Here is a 7,623-nt window from a genome sequence, read left to right as displayed (position 1 = left end):
AAATATAATTGCCAGTGGAGTCAGAACCCTTAATCCGTACTGCAGTTTTGGATTTCGGAGACAGTGTGAAAAAACTCTCTTCAAGATCAAAGGCACCGGTTTTCAGGTTTATGGGGTACTGCAGATTTCAGGACTGCCCTGTCACTGTGGCTGTGGTGGTTTATGACAAAGAGACACTGAAAGCAGAAGTCGTTTTCAAAGGAGGTGAGGTCTGCCATAATAACAAAGAGCTGAAAAGGCGGCCTGTGCGTGCACAATCACGTCAAAGTGCTGGAGAACTCCTCAAAAACAAATTACCAAGGAGCTTGTACTTGGAGTCTTTACAGAAAGTGCCACAAAAGGTGATCCAATCTGGCAACAGGGATGATGCTCCAACAAAAGAAATCTTGAAAAACATTACATGGTCTGAAAGAAAAGCCAGTAGAGCAGATCCCAACGAGTTGATTAGCTTACAAAAGATAATTCAACAGTATCAGGACACTGAAAAGGACGTACTGCAGAAGATTCTGATGCATCCAAAGGGCGTAATGCTGTGGTCTAAGAAAACCTGGTCAGTTTTCCATCAAAGATGCAAAGAAGACATTGTGTACTTTGATGCCACTGGAAGTATAATAAGAAAAGAAAGTGCTGGAACGCCACCATACTATGTGTATGAGTTGGTTGTCAGAAACCCATCCAAAGGTGCTTCTCCTCTTCCAGTTGCTACATATGTCACATGTGACCACACTACAGCCTCTGTGACATACTTCTTGCAGGCCTTTCAGACTGATCTGGTCAGAGCATTTGGTAATCGGGCCTACAACAGGCCTGTCATGTTCATGTGTGATGGATCCCTGGTACTCCTCCGATCCATTTCCATGACATTCTGCAGAACAAGTCTAGAGGATCTGCTGCAGAACTACTATGTCTTACTGAGTGGCCAGCATTCAGCACAGCAATTCAACATTCCCATTCTTCATCGATGTTTGAGCCATGTCATGAAAAATGCCAAGGACCTTCGTAAAAAACATTTATATCAATAATTAAAAAAGAATACAAGATTTGTAATGTAAAGGTCCTACTAACAGTGATTTCATTCGTTCATTTTCCCAGCATTCCAGAGAACTACAGGCTTGGAATGCATGTGTTTGGGCTCCTTGCATGCTGGGATAACTTAAAAGTAGTGCTGTCAAAATTATTGCGTTAATTGTTAAGATCAACGCGAAATGTTTAATGCATTAAAAAAATTTAACGCTGATTTTGTTTTTTTATTAATTTCCTGTAATCTAAGACCTTTAAATTCATGAGCACCTCTGGAGGAGGGGGCAACAGTGTGCTATGCTGGCGTTTGGCCTGACAGAAATGATTAGAAGAAGAAGTGACACCATGCTACTATCTAGCTAACACTAGCTAACACACGCAAGCATGGACGAGGGCGGACTTTTGGGTGGAAAGTTTCTCTTTAAGAAGTTGCCTGATGGCTTGTTGGACAAAACGAGAGTAAGATGCACAATTTGCAACGCTGAATTCAAGTACCACAGAAGCAGTTCATCACTGGCGTATCACCTGAGAGCAAAACACCCAACTGAATCCACCTCTACGGGACCTCGCCAGTCTACGCTTCAGGAGTATGGTGCTTGTGGACGAATAACAAAAAATGTGAGAGAAAAGGTAACCAATTCCTTGGTTGTTTGGATAGCTAAAAACTGCCGACCAGTTAGCATAGTAGAAGATGATGGACTGAGAGAAGTCATTCGTGCTGCATCAGGAGATGAGTGTTACAATCTGCCCTCGAGAGGAACCATTGTGTCGAGACTGCACACTTTGTATGGGGACCAGAGGGCTCAGCAGTCCAGCAAGCTTGTGCAAGTGGAGTCTGGAAGAGTTAATTGGAAATTTTTATTCGCAACTTTACACAAATTTGGTTTTGGAAACTCTTTCATAAACTGGATAAGAATATTATACAATTCCCCAACGGCTCGTATCAGAACAAATGACCAGACATCCTTCAGCTTCTGTCTCCTGAGGGGCACCAGACAGGGATGCCCACTCTCCCCTTCACTTTTTGCAATTTTTATCGAACCTCTAGCAGCAGCATTTAGACAGGCTACAACAATTAAGGGCATAAAATGTAAGAACATAGAACATAAAATCAGTCTCTATGCGGATGATGTGTTGCTTTTTCTGCAAAACACACAAACCAACCTCTCTGAGGTAATTACTTTAATAAACTGGTTTTCAAGAGTTTCAGATTATTCAATTAACTGGCCAAAATCTACAGTTCTCCCCATTAACTGCTCCTTCCATAATTCTTCCTCTGCCCCATTGCAATCCGGAAATATTAAATATTTAGGTATTAATGTCTCTCCTAAGCTTTCAGACTTAACTAAACTAAACCACATCCCACTTCTAAAGAAAGTAGAAGGCGATCTGACTAGATGGAAATCTTTACCCATATCACTCATGGGAAGGGTCGCCACTATAAAAATGATGATCTTGCCAAAAATAAATTACTTATTTTTGATGATCCCTAACAAACCATCACAAGATTGGTTCAGATCTCTGGATTTATATATTTCCAAATTCCTTTGGAAAGATAAACCCCCGCGTATTAGCTTAAAAACGCTACAAAGAACCAAGGATAGAGGAGGATTAGATCTGCCTAATTTTCACCAATACTTCTTAGCCAACAGGCTTCAGTTCATCTCAGAATGGTTAAAACATACCTTCTTAGTTGAGCCCTGGCTAGATGTTGAACAGGCACTATGCAAGGATCTAGAGATTTCAGACCTACCATTTATTAGCTCAAACATCAAAAGACATGAATGCTTTAAAAGTATCAACATCAGCTTTTCTCTAACAGCATGGTGGGAGTTTCTAAAAATAACGGAGTCTTCATTAATCCCATGCAAACGTACACCTATCTGGAATAACCCTGACATATTACAAAACAATAATATGATTAATTTCCCAGAATGGAGTTGTAAAGGAATTAAATACTTAGAACATATATTAGAGGGAACAGAATTTATTCCATTTGACAGACTAGTTGAACAAAATGGGATCAACAAGACAAGGTTTTTAGAATATCAACAAATTAAATCCATAGTAAAAAAGAAATTTAACCTCAGTCAAGTTGAATTACAAACACCACTAAGTGCGGCACATTTTCTTACTCTTAAATCCCCCAAATTATTATCTAAAATATACAGAACACTTTCTAAATTAGATGAATCAATATCCCTTCCTACTGCAAAGTGGGAAGCAGATTTATCAGTCAACCTAGACCTAAACTTCTGGTCTCAGATTTGCTTAAAAACTTTTAAATTAATTAAAAAATCCCAGTCTGCAATTAATACAATACAAAATACTTCATAGAGTGCACTATACAGGTCATCGGATGTTCAAGATGGGCTTTACATCTTCCAACAACTGCTCACACTGTCAAGGCAATACACCAGACAATTACATCCACGCTCTTTGGTTCTGTCCACCAGTGCAAAAGTTTTGGCGCGAGATATGTGAAGACTTATCAAAGTGTCTGAAATGTAACATTCCAACTTCCCCCTTAGTGTGTCTACTGGGCAGCTTAGATAATGTCACTTCAGAAAAGAATATAGCCCATATGATCTTCACTGCCCTATGCATAGCCAAGAAAACAGTCCTCATGAACTGGAAAAATAAAAATAATCTTAATTCTAACCAATATAGAAATTATCTATTAGATTACATTAGTCTTGACACAGCCTCTGCCACCACATTAGATCAATTGCTCTGGGCCCCTTTTATCAGCTCGATCACCTAGTGGGGGTGGGGGGTCATAGTTTGGTCCCGCCTTCACTGTTGTGATTGGTGAGGGGGTAGGGACAGGCTTAGGGCGTCGGGGGGTTCCCCGGAGGCATCTTCCTTGGGGGGCTCAACCCGGGGTAGCGGTCACGTCCGGTTGGGGGCTCTGTTGGCTCTCAGGTGACTGTTTCCTCGCAGCTGCGTGCAGCGGGGCTAGGGGAGGGTCTGTGCTGACGGACGTGGGTTACTGACCTGGCAACCTGGCTGCCCCTGGGTGGGTCCGGGATGGGCGTGAGGTTCTGGGGGCGCTCCGTCTCTGGGCTGGGACCCGGGCCGGGCCTCGGGGGCTTGGGTCCTGGTTGGTGTGTTGCCGGGGTTGTGGGCGGGTGGGTGCATGGGGGCCCGGCCCTGGAGCAGGGTGCCGCCGGTGCGTCGAGCCGCCTGGGGGGCTCTTCAACTGGTGGGGGGGATGGTCACATCTTGCAGGAGCTTTCTTCTCTTCAGGAACTCTCTGCGGGAGGGGTAGATACAGGAGAGGTGGAGGAAGATCTCAGCCTGGGTGTTTACCGTCTTATGTAGTCTGGAAGATGTGTGGATGGTGGGGTGGGTGCAGTTTTCTCTGTGGTGGGGTTGGGTGGACTGTCCAGGGCTCTGTGGAGCCGGAGGGCGCTACTGCACTGGGCCCCGGTCTGATGGGCCTGGGCCCCCCTTCCCTGGCGGGTCGCAAAGGGTGGGAGTGCCTACTGGGGTCAGCGGGGGAGCTGGCCCCAGGGAGGGGTTACCTGCCCCTCCCTTCCTTCCCTCCCCATCTCCAGCTGCCTCCCTCTTCCCGCTCCTCCACAACCACCCACACATGCAGGGCCTTGGAGTGGGGGTATGTCACCAGGGTGCAGAGGAGGCTACCCCCCCCCCCCCTGTCCCCTTCTGGCTGCCTCTGCCTCAATTTTATCCCACAACTTAGACATTCACATTATTCACACTCTCATTACACATACATATAGGATCTTGGGGGTGGGCACGATACACGGAGTCCAAAGTACCATCAGGGTGTACACCCCACCCCTGGCATCGTTGCCCACCTCTCAATTTTAAATACACTTAGTCATTGAGGGCTAGCAGGAGGGACTATGCGCTTACCTGCTGCTCCTTGGCAGGTAGCTCCATGCCCTCCTGGGTTTTAATTGCACCTTAGAACACACATGCATCAACACTACAATGAGCGGGTGGAGGGAGGTTTGGAGTCTTCTCCCACCCCCATTCTCTGCGGCCTGCTGGAGCGGGAGGGCTAGTAGGAGGAGTTGGCCGTCCGACTGCGGTCTGGGGTGTGGGGCCTCCCTGCTGCTGCGGAGTCGGGGTGGTCTGCCTCTCCCCACCGCAGGGAAAAGGGTAACACTACCTGGGTCTGGGTGCAATTCCCCCCTCCAGGGGCAAGGGTACCTAGACCCGGTTTGTAGAGTACGCTTGGGGAGTGTGATCGTGTGTACAGCGTCTCTTTATGTCTGTCTCCACGTTGGTTGAGTGTGGAGTGAGTGCATATGAGAGCATGAGGGTGGGAATGGATGTTTGTGTCTGTGTGTGCCCGTATGTCTGTGTCTATATGTCAGGTTGGGTATCAGACGCCACCTCTCTGGGGACACCTCAGGCCCTCCAAGGTTTGGAGGCCTATCTCCACCCACCACCACTTCCCCTGCCGGTGGCGGACTCCCTCAGGTGTCGGTGCGTTGGTGGTTCTTTGTGTCTGGGGGTGGGCGTCCGGGTACACACCGGCTCACTCCTTGGCGGCCGCTTATCGGGGCCTGGGGCTCGCTCGGGCCCCTTTGGAGGTGGGGTGCCCCCGGCCTCTTGGCCTGGGGCTCGGTCACTCAGGCACAGCTGGGGGCCGGCGGAGCTCACGGGCGCGTCACTGCAACTCCCCCTGACTTCTGCTCCGCGGCTGCTGGGCGAGCCCTCATCTGGGACTCTCCTCAGCTCTTACTGGAACAGTGGCGCGGCTGCCCCTCTGTTGGTCTTCCATGGTCTCTTGTGTTCTGGGGGCCTCTGGATGTCTGGAGTTTTGATCTCCTCCATACCCACTTCACACCCTGGAGGACGGGGCTGTGGCCCCCCCACACTCCCTAGCAGATCATTACATGGAGAAACCTTTGGAATGCAAGCATGCTGATCCACACAGGTATGCACACATGGGTATTCACAGACGCGGACTAAAGCTTTCTTGGCTGCTGCCTCAAAGCACACTGTGCGCTGTCTATCTTGCGTGCTGCACAATATCGTTTATTATTTAGTAAATATTGATATCTATGACTAGCTAGTTTATTGTGATGGTGCTTTGTTTTCTCTATTATTATGTTGCTCTTTGTTGTTTGCTGTCTCCTCTGTTTGTTTTTTTTGTTTGTTTGTTTTTTTTTCTCCATACAGGTGACCCAGGAGTTCTTTTTTTTTTTTCTCTCTCTTCCCCCCCCCTTCTCACCGTCTCTTCTCCCCTTTGGTTTTCTTTCTTTCTCTCCCCCTCTTTCTCTCATTCATTCCCCCTGTCCTATTTATTAAAAAAAAAAAAAAAAAAATGACAAAGGATGAACTGAAGCTCTGCCATCACGTAATGTCGCATACTGCTGTTTCTGATGTCATTTAAAAAAAAAAAAAAAAAAAAAAAAAAAAAGGAATGTCGCTCTCACCGGAGACCACTGGACTTCGGTGAACAACGATAATTACTTAAAATATAAAGAATAAAAAGAATGTAATTGGAGCCAGGCTATTAATAAAGTAATTGAGATTAATCGCAATTAATAACAGAAAATTGTGAGATTAGTTAGTTAATTTTTTTTTAATCTATTGACAGCACTACTTAAAAGACATGGATGATGTTGTCCATAGTGCAGCAATAGTGTTTTGCAGTCCTTGTAGTGGAAGGAACGTAACAAAACACTACAACAACTTGAAAATCCTTATGCAAAAACGGGGGACCCTGGATTTGGATGAAAAGACTGTGATTGCTGAAGATTACAAGGTTAGCTAAGATTTATTTTTTAAGTAACCATATTAATAAAATTTTTACTTGTGTCTGACCCAAATATATGAAGATGGCGCTGGAGTGACGGCAGCCTTTCCAAGTAGCTCTGCAACACCGCACCTTTTTTCTTAACTTTAACTTTTTTAGACTAGGTTTTTCAAAGTTTTTTTCACCTTCCTCTACTTATACCTCTTAGATATAGCGATACAAGATGGATAATGCACTTTTCAAAACTTCTGGAACCAGCTCCTTCATTTATTCGAGAGCGGAGCTGCTGGCACTAAAAACAAAGGGACAGACCGGCATGCGACACAACATCCCGGCCGAGCTAAAGAGGAGCTACAGAGGCTGCAAAGCTGGAGCGAGGAGAGCGGATCACCGGAGGCGATTCAAACCATCAATCCCGACAGTGATCATGGGCAACGTGAACTTGTTACAGAATAAGATTGACGAACTGTGCGCTCTGAACAACCACAGACTATACCGTGAGTGCAGCTTGTTTATCTTCACGGAGACGTGGCTAACCGAGCTAACGCCGCAGGCTAACGTAGACCTATGCGGTTTCACATCTGTGAGAGCCGATAGGGACACGCAGGCCAGCGGAAAAAGCAGAGGTGGGGGACTCATTGTCTACGTTAACAACAGATACTGTAACCCTGGACACGTCTCCGTTAAAGTTTCGGTATGCCGTCCGGACCTGGAGCTGCTAGCTGTTAGCTTGCGGCCATATTATCTACCTCGGGAGTTCAGTCATGTGATCTGTGTGTGTGTTTACATCCCTCCGAGGGCCGACGCAACAGCTGCCTGTGAGAAAATACACACAGTCACAGCAAGACTTCAGACACAAAACC

Source organism: Astatotilapia calliptera, chromosome 22, assembly GCF_900246225.1.
Source record: "Astatotilapia calliptera chromosome 22, fAstCal1.2, whole genome shotgun sequence".
Classification (NCBI taxonomy): domain Eukaryota; kingdom Metazoa; phylum Chordata; class Actinopteri; order Cichliformes; family Cichlidae; genus Astatotilapia; species Astatotilapia calliptera.
This window is presented reverse-complemented; position numbering follows the sequence as displayed.